The 15,174-nt window shown below is 38.8% G+C and overlaps 1 pseudogene; it reads left to right on the forward strand.

Moving 5' to 3' along the window:
• The first annotated feature begins 8,948 nt into the window (after nucleotides 1–8,948).
• On the forward strand, nucleotides 8,949–15,070 carry LOC122082119 (annotated as a pseudogene).
• The last annotated feature ends 104 nt before the right edge of the window (nucleotides 15,071–15,174 follow it).

A 15,174-nucleotide genomic window follows, 5' to 3' on the forward strand; every position in this document is an offset into this window, starting at 1 on the left:
AACCCATACTCCATCAGGTGGGAACACATAATATTGTCTTCAATGGGGTTGGTCCTCTAGGTTGCATCCCTTAAGGTTGAAATCAAAGAAAGGTTGATGCTTACACAACACTTACCTTTGGTTCTTGGCTTACAAACAGGAAATGGGGGTCACTCCAGTTGCTATTAGGGCTTCTGCTAGAGCCTTCAAGCTTCGGTTACTAGGGCTTCAAGCTACAAGCCTTTGAAGATTTTTTGCTACCGCTTCAAGCTTCGGTTGCTGTTAGGGTTTCAAGCTAGAAGCCTTCGAAGATTTGCAAGAAGTAGTTTCAAGCTTCGATTGCTGCTGCCGAACTCACCTCACCGGAGTCGCCAGATCTACTTAAAGGAGCTGCGGTTTACTCTCCCAGCTAAGGCCACGGCTAAGAGAGTTTGGAAGAAAATGGGGTCTCTTTAGAATTTAAGTATAAGGGTAAAAGGGACATTTCATACTTCAAGTTAACGGTGTTACAATTTAGGGGTGTGGTAGATATTATTTTCATTTTTAGGGGTTACTCCGAATTAGTTTCAATTTTAGGGGTGGTACTGGATAATTTCTCAAAATATTAAATGGCCTTAAGATGTATTTTTGTTCATCCATATCTACCGTGGAATTTTCTCTCTGAATGTGATAGGGGACCCCTCCTAAGCACAACTTGAATCGATATCCTAGTAAAAAAAGTTCCTGCTTGATAATGACTGAACAAAAACATTCTTGGAATTTTGGGGGGGAGGGGGTAAACTTCTCTTAAAATGCTATCCATGTCATTTCTGATGTGTACTTCAATGCTAATCGAGATGTCATCATCCTCAGTTTGATCTTTCCTGAGCTTGGCCTTAGGACTCCAATAAAAAAGGTGTTTCAATAAACAAGGCTCCCACTAATGCCAGGTCTGGGGGAGGAGCAGATGTATGTAGCCTTACCACTGCTTCTTGGAGAGGCTGTTTTGTTGATTCAAACTCACGACCACTAGATTGCAATAGAGAAACTTTACCGGTGTGCCCCTTAGGACTCCAATCTACCTAACAAAATTCTCAAATTGAGAGGGAAAGACAAGATTTGTCTTTAGATTGACTACCAACTAAGGAATGGGAAAATGATGGCCACACTGCCAGTGTCGTGTGTTCTATCACACTCTTTATCCTTTTGTAGTTGCCAGTGCGTGAAATGACATTTGGGATGCATCCGCAAATAGGTCAGGTGGATGGGATAGTGGTCCTCAAACGAGGTGCTTATGGAGGATGTTCATCTTGGCAGACCAAGGGTGGATTATTCGGCATTGATAAGAGGCGTGTGAGGTCATTGCCCTCAATCTCTAGTCGAGAGAGGAAGGAGGGTGTATAAATCACCACCTAGATCGGGGTCTAAAATCTGAAAATTTTCTCATTTTTTAGGAGAGACATTGACTTGATCTTGGTATAGGTCTGGTTCAGAGGGGAAGTGTTAGGTTACAGATCCAAGAAGTTGTTAGGCACCTGGTCCGCCCGGCAAGAAGCCGGTCTTCTTGTGCCTCAAAATTATTTGATTATTCTACTGCTGGAATAAAAGACCTACTAACTAGTCCTACTTACTAATCCTGCTAACTGACATGCTAGAACTGGGAAAGAAAGATCTAAATTATTGTTAACTACATGATTCTACATGAAATGAAATTACTTATTGCAAACAATAAGTTAAAATAATTTATGTTTTTGGATTAGATAGTAGAGGCATGCAGTCATGGTATAAAACAGTAGATGTATAATTTTGGCATGATGGGAAGAGGAATGAAAGTCATGATGGCTAGGTGAGGTGGCATGCAAGTGGGTTAGGCTAAGTGGAAGATTTTCATGGGGGCTAAGGAATAGGGAGGGTGAGGTGGCATAGGTAGAGTGAGATGGTTAGATGGGAATGTTGGGGGGTTGCACAATGAGAGGGTGTACATGTGGCTGGGCGAGGCGTTGTGCTAAATGGGGACTGTGATTGAGTGTTGTGGACGGTGAGGGTGCATGCGTTTGGGGTGCGCATACGACAGGGCACGTGTTGGCCGGGCTTGGGTGCAAAGATTGGGTTGTGGGCTTGTTTGGTTATGGGTCAGATCTAGGTTCAGGTTGGTCTAGATCTGTTTTGGGTCTGGGTCTAACTTGGGTTGACCCAAGTGAGAGTGTGAGACCATTTTCTTATTTGTGTTTACTTTTTTCACACTTTGATTGTATTTTCCTCCTCATCCTTCAAAAAATCATATCTTTCTAACCATAATCCTGATTTTGGATTTGGCTCCTCTCCAACGATTGCACCCTCCAATGAGCCTTCAACGATCCATCTAAAAATTGGGAGGGCTTGGTCACGCATCTCAACACCTGCCAACATTTGGGGATACGTGTCCATGTACTCCCAACCCTTGGATGAATCGTTGAAGGATCGATGATGTTGGAGAGGATCTTTTTCCCCGTTGGAAAGGTCTTAGAATGCACTTTTCGAGGGTTTAAGATTTGGACACAAACTTAGTCAAAATCCTATTAAAAAATTGCTTCCAACTGCGAGACTAAAATGACTATATTTTACATAGAATTGGGACAAATTGTATCATTCTTGCACCATCTTTAGGGACATGGTTGTGATGATGAACCACATTTTTTTTTTTTTATGAAATTCAGGATCTATTTAACGAGAATTGGATGTTGCATTCACCCTAATGGTAAAATGGGAATTTTGCATTTGGATTTCTTGAATTTTCACAACACTTAAATTTTCGAAGAGATTCTGAAGGTTCCTTCCATCACTGCCATTAGAATCCTTGAGGCGACAAAATTCGATGTCTATACCTCCCTGAAATGTGGGTCTCCCTTATTATGAACCGTAAGACACCCCCTCCCGTACTCCCATTTACTTGTACGTAGTGGCCCCATGTATTTAGTTTGGTACTGTTTTTGTAACAAAAGGGGCAACAGCATGGTTTAATAAAACTAGGTGTTTCCTCTTGCCTTCCATACTAAGAAAATTCAAAGCTTGATGTAACAGTAAGATTGCTAAGAGAAGCATCCCTTAGGCTTAATGGTGTAAAACCACCAAATTGACCCTGTTTCCTTCCATCTCAAGCAACAACATAGTTAATCTTACATTATCTCAAATCTATGGTGACAAACCCTAGTTATTTTCACATATCTTTGGTCTTCTTGTTCTTATGTTTACCTATGTAAGTTGCAGTCAGATCACACATGAAACATAGGGCAGTGTATATTTGATCTAAGGCTCAACTAGTAACACTCAATATTACAATAAAAATTGCCACGGAAGATGCGATGCAGAGTAGTTTTTGCATGAGCCAAGGCTTGACGAATAACATAGAAAATTACTGCAAAAACTCACAAAAGAAGATCTTCCAAGGGTTGGCATTAGGAATGTAACCCTAAAACCATGTAGAAAAGAATGGAAAAATTAGAACAAACGATCACATAATGAACACAGATTTACGTGGTTTGATCATTGCCTACGTTCACGGTGAGATAAGATCCTACTTCGCTATCAAGGGAGAATAGGGCTTCAAATTTCGTCCTCACATCTCTCTCAGATTGCTTATAAAGAAAGAATCCTCAATACAAATATATAAAGTACCCTAATACCAAAAAGTACGCGATTCCCTTAATAAATGATTCCCAAATAAAAAATTCCGATGGGACTCCGCCACCTTACACCCCCTTGCGTAGGGGGCCTCCTGTGCCCTTGCAACCCCACAGCCCGCTTACCGACAAATATGACCATCATTATTTGAGAAAAAAAAATACCAATACCTCCTAGATTAAACTGCAATGAAATACAAGACGTCGTACCCCAACATTGGCAACATGCCCTTATTCCTTGAAATAAACATAAGCATGATGTTATCAAAATGCATAGACGTTTTGTACGTCTCCACTATAAAATATTCCGATCTTATCTTTGGAATCATGAGGTCTTGCCGCCTCATAATTTATTAGAAATAACAAAATGACTGATTGTTAATAACATCGTAAAGTACATATTTAAATGATTATATCTCAACTTATTATCTAAATTTTCAACTTTAACGAAAAAAAAAGATACAATAGAAATTATAGAATATGCATAAGAGAAGAAAGCAAAATGTCCACATTTAAGCATAAAGTCCACATTTCTCTATCAGGTAATTCTAAGTCTAGGAAGGTTGCTAAGCAGAGTAGGAGACCCTTTGAAAGATTAAAAAAATTCCTCTCATCCAAATCTTTCACAATAAAATTTTAAAGTCTAGTTCTACCTGACCAAACAATGTGTAGTATAGTTCACTATAAATACTGCAATCCTTCTGTTCACCACCACTTTCATTCTCTGCTTCTGTTGCTTAACTTTGTCCTACAATGGTTTTTCCTCTTAAGCCTCTTGGTTTCCTCCCTACCTGTTTACTACCCAGGCAAACTCAGACTGATGCTGCAACTTGCAGTGACTGCTTCACCCAATCAAGGGCAGCTTACTACCCAAACTCTGATGAGAAGGGAACAGAAAGTACAATAGAATTAAAAGCCCAAAAACGATTTCGCATGGTACTCACTTATTCATTAGAACACTAAATCTGATTTTAACTCTATCCTTCTCAATTGAATTGCAGCTGGTGCATGTGGATTTGGATCATTTGGAGCAACAATTAATGGTGGCCATGTATCAGCAGCTTCTGATCTCTATAGAGATGGTGTAGGTTGTGGTGCCTGCTATCAGGTGATAAGTAAGATAAGGGTATGAGCACTTTTACACGTTTTCTGTAAGGGGACTAACATTTTTTTATCTGCCTTAGTTGAGATGCACCAATGCTAAGTATTGCTCAGACAAGGGAGTTACTATGGTAATCACTGACCATGGCTCAAGTGATCACACTGACTTTATACTTAGCAGCCTTGCCTTCAGCAGGATGGCTCAGACCAAAGATGCAGCAGCATCATTGATGGCCCTCGGTGTGATTGATATCGAACATAGACGGTATGATCAATGAACAAGAACTGTATGTAGCTAATCAAAGACAAATCTGCTGTTTTTACATATTTAACAATGAGGATGTGTTCTCTGTTTGCTTACATTTTGAACTACCTTTGCAGCGTATCATGTAGTTACCCGGACCACAATATAACAATCAAGATTGATGAGAGCAGCAACTACCCCAAATACCTGGCTTTTGCTATATGGTATCAGCAAGGCAACAAGGATATCACTGCTGTGCAGCTCTGTGAGGTATTTCTTGCTCTAGTTTTGTTATGAACTTGAGTTTCTTTCCATTAGTTTTCAAAGCAACTTGATTAGTCCTTGACCTTTAGTTTCAATTGTGGGCTTTGATCATATTGGGAACTTCACAACCCAATCAGAAACATTCTCACCAGAACTTAGCCCTTTCAAACCAACCACCAAAGACAAGGACTAATTAGGATTAGTGGTGGACCTGAACCAACCCAATCTGATTTCACATCTTGCCACCCTACCAACCAAGTTGTATTGTATATTAATTAATTTTAAATGATTTCCCACAAAACACCAAAGGTGTGGAATGAAAACCCTGAACAAAAACATGTATGTCTTTGATGGAGCTGATCATTTAAACAATATTTTTAACTTATGCAGACCCCAAATTATTTGTGTAAGCTGTTGGATAGGAGCCATGGAGCAGTATGGACCACTTCCATGCCGCCAAGCGGGTCGCTGTCCATAAGGATGATGTTAAGCAGCAGTGAAGGTGTTGATGAGACATGGGTGGTTCCTGTTAACAACATACCACAGGACTGGAAGGCTGGAGCTACATATGACACAGGAGTTCAAGTAGACTTGTGAACAAGCAGAAACCTAGTCCTCTGTTTGACTCCATTGGTGTCAATGATCATGTCCTTGTAGTTCTTGTAGTTTTTAACTTTGTAGGCATGGTAAGCAAGTCTTTAATCTTGACTGTATTTATAATAAAATAATAAATATGTGAGATTATGCCTAATAAGTATCTTAAGGTCAAACTTTATTGGAAGTTAAAGAGTTGATTTCGGTATACCAATAGAGTGGTTCCATACACGCATGGCACTATATTATTTTTCTTTTGGCCCTTTTTGGCAATAACCAGTTGGTGAAATATCAAATCCAAAAATCACCTTTACATTGTCATCTACTACGCTGGCGGCTAAGAACTCATAATATGCCTTCTGTACTACTTTAGTGACAACCTGCGATGTCCAAGTAGATCTTGAAATTGCACCGTAGCTCCTAGCCCTCCATAATTACCAACAGAGAAAAGAAGCTTTGGATAAATATTACCTTGCCTTCTTGTCAGATCTGAACAGGCACTCCCAGTTATTGAGCCAATCTGAAATTGTTGGTTCCTATCCATGAGGGGGTGAATAAGCTAAAGAGCATCCAAACCATACCAGCCTTGCAAAATCACAACCCAAGAGGATATGATCAGCAATCTCCATACCAGCCCCACAGTGTCCACATGAATGATCAACATCTACCCCTCGACTTTGGAATCCTTCACCTATTGCCAATCCTTGTGCACATGCTCGCCATAGAAAAGCTTGTATCATTGGGAGTGTATCGATTGCCAAAATCCTCTTCCAAACAGTCTCTGGAACATGATCCCACCGATGAATTCTGGATGTAGATGCACTTGCCGCTGCCACCTCGTGTGAGAGTAAGTGATACTGTCTGTACAGAGAATAAACCATTCTTCGATGGACTCCATATTTTCATGTCAACTGTTGGATAAAGGCTAGAGGAATCCTTAGAATTGTCTCCCTCATAGTTGGTTGGAAGTATTGCTGAAGCAAATCCATTCTCCAACATAGTAGAATATGGTCAATGAGTTCTGAAACCATATTGAGTATACACTGGGTAGGTTGCTGCTGTTGGAGTCAGTATCTAGGAAGGGACGACAGCCACCTATCCTGCCAAATATTAACCTGCTCACCCGTTCCAATTTGCTACAACAAACCATCCATTAAGGTCTTCCTTAACCCCCCCCCCCCAGATAAACTACGCCACCCCCAAGACAGTTTATTCCCCAACCTATCCTCAAGGAAAGTTGCATGTGGGAAGTAGATAGACTTCAAAAAGACTGCCCAATGGGAATCCGATGAGGCCACAACCTCCAGGCCTCCTTTGCAAGCAAAGCTAGGTTTTGCAATCTAGAATCCTTGAAACCAAGACCACCTTTAGTTTTTTACCTGCATAGCCTTGAACATGAGATCCAATGGATTTTTTTATGCAGACCCCTTTTCTTCCCAATAAAACTTGTTTGCTACTCTCCTAATAGCTTCATGATGCAAGGCTAGCAGTTTAAAATGGAAGCTCGCATAGTTGGACATAGAGGATATTCCGGCCTTCAAAAGTACCTCCTTGTCTACATGAGAAAGGTGCTTCTCCTTCCAGCTTTTGAGCTTCTTAATAGTAGGTTCCCGAATCTCTTGAAACGAATCCTTCTTAGAAATGCCAAATTCTGTGGGGAGCCTAGGTACTTGGTTGGTCCATTACCATAAGAAACCTTCAGAACTTGGAAAACCATCTCTTGAACCTAGGATGTGTATTTAGACTAAAAGTCAAAATATATTTTTGAAGGTTTATAGCTTGACCTGAAGCCTTGTAATACAACTCTAGGAAATTCTTTAGATTGGAAATTTCTTGTAACTTGACTTGGGAGAAAATAGACAATTCTGCAAAAAGCAAGTGAGTAACTTGGTGGTCCTCTATGTCTTACCTTCACTCCATGCAAGGTCCCATTATCCACAGCCTGATTTATCACAGATGTAAGGGCTTGTGAGCATAATACAAAGATAGCAGGAAGAAGTGGATTGCCCTGCCTTATACCACAAGTAGGAATAATAGAGCCTCTGGTGCACCCATTAATGAGTAAGGAGTATGAGACTGATCAATACATGACATAACCAGATCAGCCCAGTATCTTCGGAACCCCAACTTTAATAGCATCCTTTCAATGAAGCACCATTCCAATCTAGCATACGCTTTAAGCATGCCCACCTTCAAGGTCAAAAACATATTTATCACACCCCATTCACACAGAACTGGACTGGTGATCGGGCTAACACCTGTTAACCCAAAACCTGTCAGGATCATCTAACGTAGTAACCACTACACAACATACACACAACTAAGAAAGTAAATTCTGTATTTTAGCGAAAGTTTTACTTGTATATACCTGTAAATACCCAATACTCTTGATTCCCAAATTATATTACATAATACATTTACATGTGAATCCGTAGGCATGATATATACACGAGAATTACAATTTAAACATACAGAGCGCAAAAGGGGTAACAAGACAAAATAATCAAAAGGAACCCTGGGTTGGTATTCAATGTTGCTGCCCTGAAACACAACTATTGTACGGGACTCGGCCCTGTGCCCAAGATCTTCAGGGACCCACCAGTCCTCAGCTGGAAACTCCACAGTGGGTCCCGGCTCTAATTCTTCAGCCGGATAACCTACAAGATCATCTAAAAATGGTGTGCACGTGGGATGAGCTCACTAGCCCAGTAAGTGAAAAGAAAGATCAAGCAATCATTCACAATACAAATGCACCCATATGTATGCAAGTCCATTTTTATAACCTAGATCACTTAAATATCACATCTAAGTCATAATTCATGTGCTACTCACAACCACAGTGCACGTATGCCCCGGGTATGAGTAGTAAATTTCATCCCGTGATACACCCATAGGGTTGTCAGAGAAGGCCAACTGTGGGTACCGAAAAAGTAAATTGTTGTTCCTCAGCGACATTAACTCTCGTGCCTCTCTCTTCTCTCTAAATATTTGGGTCACTCTTCTTGACCAAAGGTGTCATAGGATCCTTACCAACGGAATTAATGATTGTTTTTTTTTGTTGAGGCTTACTCTCTTAGGTGTTGTTTTTTTTGTTGAGGCTTACTCTCTTAGTTGTTCCTTGTAGGTAACACATCTGTGTGCAAAATGATAGCAACCATTTCTTGGGTGCCTAAAGGGGTTTCAAAATCTCTTCCAGTTGTGCAAAACCACCTTCTAAAAAGGAAATTGAAGAGATACTGAAGAGTGGTGCTTTAGAGAGAAGGTAAGACTTGCTAACTCATTCATGTTATTAATTTAACTAAGCATTTTGATTGTTTCGTGCAAAATTGTCAAAGGATAGGATTGACTCCATTCCACACTTCCAGGGACCCTGCAAAAGCGGGATTTGTACTTTTTTATGGTGCTTACGAATTTTGTCTTTTATTGGGGGAAGATATTGGTATCTAGACTCAGTGTGATTGGCATTATCATTTACCATCACTGCAGTTATTTTGAATTTCATTATATCTTTCAAAGATCTTTTATGAATGGGATGACTTCTAAGGGGAGTTTATCAAGTAATGTAAAAAAATAAGGAGAAGAGACAAAAATCACACACATAATGGTGCATCCAAAGCTACAAAGTGGCCTAAGAAAGCTATGCTTTGATAACTTGAATTCAGAGATTTTTGCTGATCACGAGCGTCACGGCATCAATGAGACTCAGGTATTCAGTAAAGATACATTAATGGTTTCAGATGTCGTGTTCTTTAACTTTGTATAGTTGTGAGGGAGACGAACAAACATATTTTGGTATTTAACCTGAGTTTAGTTACGTGAACACTTCAAATTATGAGCCATACCCTGTCTATCACTTTCATGATAGCTAATGAGAACACAAGAAATGAAATCTTTGCGCTTCAAAGTTGGATGGCTTGCCACTTCCGGGTAACATACTCCTGTCCTTTCTGCATCCATTGATTCTACTGCCTCTCCCTCCCTACCTCCCCCATTCCTCTTTTCCTCTTCACTCCTTCATGGGTTAAAGCCCTTAAGCATGGTGCTAAATGGTGTATTCCAGGAAGGATAATGGCCTCTTAGTATTTGGACCCCTTTAGCATCCAAAATCTTACTCATATATACCAGGCAGAATAGGACTTGAATGGGGGAAGTAATACAGATCTAACAACCAGTGTACTTTTGCATATTGCATGATCGATCTTGTTCGGAAGAATAGATTTGGAATGTCCTTTCCATTTTAATCAATCTTTGGAATTTCAGATTTCAACCCCATTTTGATTTCTGTTGATACTGAAATATTTTCGGTGAAATTTTAGTCCTTATGCAAATTTTGGTCCATTTAGTCACACTGTAGTTTAGGTTGTCATTTTGTTTCGATTTTGATTGAACCCGAAATTTTTTGCATAATTTCGGTCGTTTGATAATTAAATTTAATTGTATTGCGATGAGGCTAGAACCCTTGACAAACAGTACTATGTAATGCCCTACCTTCCATAATACACTTGGAAATAGATTATAGATCTACAAAACTAAATTGGATGGAAGTGCAAAACAATAAGGGTTCCCAATTCTGTAGACAAGCTTCAGAGAAAAAGAGTTATTTTCTTGATGGGGTCTCATTGGTAGGTACAATCAACAAGGTTTGGCATATATAATTTCACTGTCCAAAAGGGAACAACTACATCTAAATGAACTAGTAACTTCAAACTTGACTTTGGTCATTTGGGAAAAAAAAAACTTCAACATAGGTGATATATCAAGAAACCTTTTTCTTTTGTGATAATACGTGCTAATTTGCTAATACTATGTCAATGGCAAACTGGCAATTAACAAAAGGAAACTGACACGTGGCACTACTGAAATCAATATTAAAAAGTTAAGGGCTTGTACTGTACATAGAAGCAATATTTCCACAATGATTTCACATATCATCCATGTCACGGTTATAATTAGGTTAATGTTGCTTGTGAATTGTATGCTTTGGACTTCCTTGGAAGCTAAATCATAAGCTTTTTCATGTCTTTGCCAAAATGTGTCATTATACTACGTTCTGTGATGATATCATATGGCCCTAAAAATATAAAGTGATGGAACATTGTTCCATTGTTGCAGCGCATGTAGTTTGGTGCTCGTCAGCTGCACCATACTTTGTAGTCCATTTGCTTTTTTAGTTCTCTCTCAACTCTTTCTCTTCCCTTCCTATATTGCATGCATTCCTCTATTGGGTAATGAGTATATTTGAACTTAACCCCACCCAAAGTGCGTTGAGTTGTTTTGGAGGGCACTATCATCCTATGATTTTAAACTGTCATTTTTCCTCAATTTTCTCTATTGCATGTGTTTCATTGCTTTAGTACATATCTACCTGTCTAATGTGCTTAAAATAATGCAAAAATATTTGGTTCTTGCATAGTTTCATGCTTCATAATTTATACGTACAAGCTTACATACATATATCCATAGAAACATAATCATTGCATCATTACCTACTGAGACTTGCCCGACCAATTCCATGAATAGGAAAAAACTATCATTGGATATTTTAGTAAGTGAACTTACCCTCCTAGTTTATTTAAATGAATACCCCTAGATACTTTTTTATGCCATTTGATTTGATCGGGAGAGCTAATTTCACCCGTTGGTGATGTAATCACTGCCCTACATGGTTATACACAATTTGTGTACATATGTAATCTCTATTTGGAAGAAGGGAAACAACAATATGTTTGATTATTTTGATTCTTGAATCAAGGAGATAAGCTGTAAAGTAAAATATCTTCTTTCTTGCTGGTCTGAATTGCGTAAAAATTAATAACTCATCATCTGAGATAGAAAACCTGTTTATTTGTATGGAGGTTGGGGGGGCGGTGTGGTTGTATTCTGCTGCTGTTTTTGTTCTCCCTCTTGCTGCTGCTGTCTATTTTTTTATTTACCCATGTGATAAATTCTTCACTCCCTCGAAGAAAAGGATCCTATTGAATCTCTTTTTTTGATTGAGTTCTTCCTATGATTAATCTCTATTTTTTTTTCTGTATAGTTCTGAAATCTGTTTCATTGTACAGTGGAGATAGTGAGAATGAGGAAGATGAACACATGGATGTTGATGCGGCCAAGCAGATAGATGATGTTTCCCATGCATTGGCAGCGGCAGCAGCAGATGTGGTTTGCAAGAGATGTAATACAAGTTCTAGGATGAACTTCCAAGACATAACGGATGGTCTTAGGGAGCTTGACATGGATCACTATGATGAGGAGGATGATGGTATCTTCAATGAGTTATTTGCATATGCTTATATACTTTCAATCTTTTTCCTACCTTATTTTGTTGCCTTAGTTGGTAGGACTTAAACTTATGTTGATCATCCATTTGAGCTATGGGCTATCCTTGTAAGAGAATGGAAGTCCTAAAATCTCAACAAACAATATCTAAGTAGAAACTTTCAAAAAATCTTAACAGAATTTTTATTTGAATGTACTACAAAAAAAAAAAAAAACGTGTTTCTTTTTTATTAACCTCCGACATTGAGCTGTTTAGCACTGGCCTTGGAAACACCTATTATCCAAGTAACGACATGGACCCATATCTGAAAGATAAAAATGTAATCTTTGTTACTTTCTTATTTGCAATTTAGCAATAGATGTTCCATATCTTGGTTTATTATTGCTTGAGCTGCACTGTTATCTCTAACAGGATGAAGATGACGAGGAAATTGAGGATTTGGCCATAAAACCATCAGACACAGTTATAGTTTGTGCTCATAATGAGGATGATGTCAGTCATCTCGAGGCATGTGATATTTTTTTTGAACAGGAATTGCATTCACTGTTGCCTCCCTCTGTAGCATTCACTCATTATGTGATGTTGAGTTTTTCTGTAAAAATAAAAAATAAAAAGCACAAATAACTTTAATTTGCAGGTTTGGATATTCGAGGACTCAGATGATGGTGATCCAAACATGTTTGTTCATCATGATATCATCCTTCCAGCCTTTCGCCTTTGCACAACATGGCTTGATTGTCCTCTTAAAGGAGGTGACAAAGGTATGACTAAACATTTCTTTTGAATTTTGAGATGTGCTTGATATTCGATTCTATGTATTTTATTCAATGTAGTGTTTGATTTTGTTCAAGAAAGTCCTAAAGAAATATCTATGTCTAGGTTATGTATAAGAGTTCCAAATAACTAAAAAAAAAAAGAAGAGTTTATGCTAATTCAAATATGGGAGAGGTTCTCAGAGCAAACAACATAGAGAAGTGCACTAATGAGGTGCGTTGAAGCACTATCATACATTAGAGGGCAGCGAGGTCATTTCATTTGAGGAGAGAGATAAACATGGAGGTGCTAGCATACCCTACACCAGCGATTCAGAAAACCTTTTTTCAGCCTTATCCCAACTAAATGGAGTCAGCTACATGGGTTTGTGCAAATTATAATGAGTATAATTTGTTTCTCAGCTAATTGGTGACTAAAACATAACTAAAATATATATATATATATATAATGTCTAGCAATGGTGAAAAAATCTTTGCAGTGCAAAAATTGATTGTGTTGATGTTAGCTTGATGTCGTATGGAGAAAAAGGTTCTCAAACTAAGTACAAAGCCTTATGGTTTAAAGTATTGGTGTGTATGTTACTGTATCGGCCAATACATATTGGCATGGGTTGGTATACACTCATTGATACAATAAATCCATTTATAAAATTTTTGGGTATTGATGAGTAGCTGAGTATCGTACTGTAAGGGCGTACCCGGTGCATAGGGCTCCTACATGTGCAAGGTCCAGGGAGTGAGAACTACGCAGCCTTACCCCTAGAATGTCGAGAGGCTGTTTCGCCCACTTAATTGCCAGGTCGCAACATTTGTACCATACCTTTGGACCAAGTGTGCCCCTTATTTGACAATACCCGTCGACAATCATCGATATGTACATTTGCCTGAATAAATAAAAGTTAAGGGCATTGGTAAGTATCAAACCGTGTCGGCTGATATGGTACCGATACAGCTCCATAAGCTCAATACGTCTTTGAAGAAGCAGAATGCCTTTTATGAAACTAGAATTGTAAACAGACACAAGTTTTTGGGCATTTTTCTCTTCAAAATTACCCTTAGTAAACGGCCCCACAAAAAAAAAAAAAAAAAAAAAAATGACAGGGGCTTCGCCTCCCTAGACCTCCTTGCGCAGGGGTCCTCCTACCCCATTGCAACCCATATGGCCCCACTTACCGGCTTGTGGGACCACCATTATTTGGGAAAAATCTCCAGTATGTGTTGGATTAAATTGAGATTAGGCTTCACCAATGACAAGAAAGTGCACAACATCACCCTAGTTGCTCCTATTCTTAAAGAACCTCATTTTTTTGAACAATTTCAATTGAATATATTGTTCTCCATTTTGGTGTTTATTCATGATACGATATGACACCCTGCGAGACGTATCTTCAATTTAGATTGATACTGATACTTTAATCCTTGCCAGTGGTCCTAGTGAAAGATTATTGTTCACTTACATGAGTTCCGAATTCCGATTTCAGCATTAATCCCTAGCTCCACTCCATCTTAAACCTCTACTTAGGAACGCAAATTGCTATTCCCAAACCAATTGGATTTTAGTTTTTTCTTCCCCCCCCCCCTTAACCCATCTGCCAAAAGAAAGATGAAGTGATGAAGTGAACTATTGCTCTCTGCAATCCTCTTTATTTGTCATCATTATTGAGATCAAGATAAGTGGTGTGATTCCAAGAATAGCCAACCAATAAGTTGGGCATGCATCGCTACGGATCCAACGACCAAAGTGATGCAAACTTATACAATGTCATCTCATGGATTTTAGTCTGATTCAGGAGATTATCCTCTACCTCTTACCATGGCTCTTATCATTGTTTGCACCACTTGTTAATCGGACTGTGATTTTATTAGTCATGCTCGCTTGCTCTATATTTTTCCCTCCTAAAGTACTTGTTCTTTTTGGTAGGAAACTTCATAGCAGTTGGCTCAATGGAACCTCCAATCGAAATATGGGACCTGGACCTTGTAAGTGGGCCTTATCTATTTCTTAGTTAATGGTTGATACAAGTCCATGTTTAAGAGACTACTCAGTGATAATTTGTATTAAGACCTATTACATGCTTCTTGTTTTCAGATTGATGAAGTCCAGCCTTACGTAATATTAGGTGGAATTTCTAAGAAGAAGAAAAAAGGAAAGAAGGTTGGCATTACATATTTGCTTATTGCATATCCCATTGTTTAATGAGATATGCTTTTAAACTATAATTTTTCATATGATGCAAATACTTGTCATGGCTGGATTCTTTTATGTATTGACAGAAACTTTGTTATCATACGCCCTCTTCC

Source organism: Macadamia integrifolia, chromosome 6 (genome assembly GCF_013358625.1).
Source record: "Macadamia integrifolia cultivar HAES 741 chromosome 6, SCU_Mint_v3, whole genome shotgun sequence".
Classification (NCBI taxonomy): domain Eukaryota; kingdom Viridiplantae; phylum Streptophyta; class Magnoliopsida; order Proteales; family Proteaceae; genus Macadamia; species Macadamia integrifolia.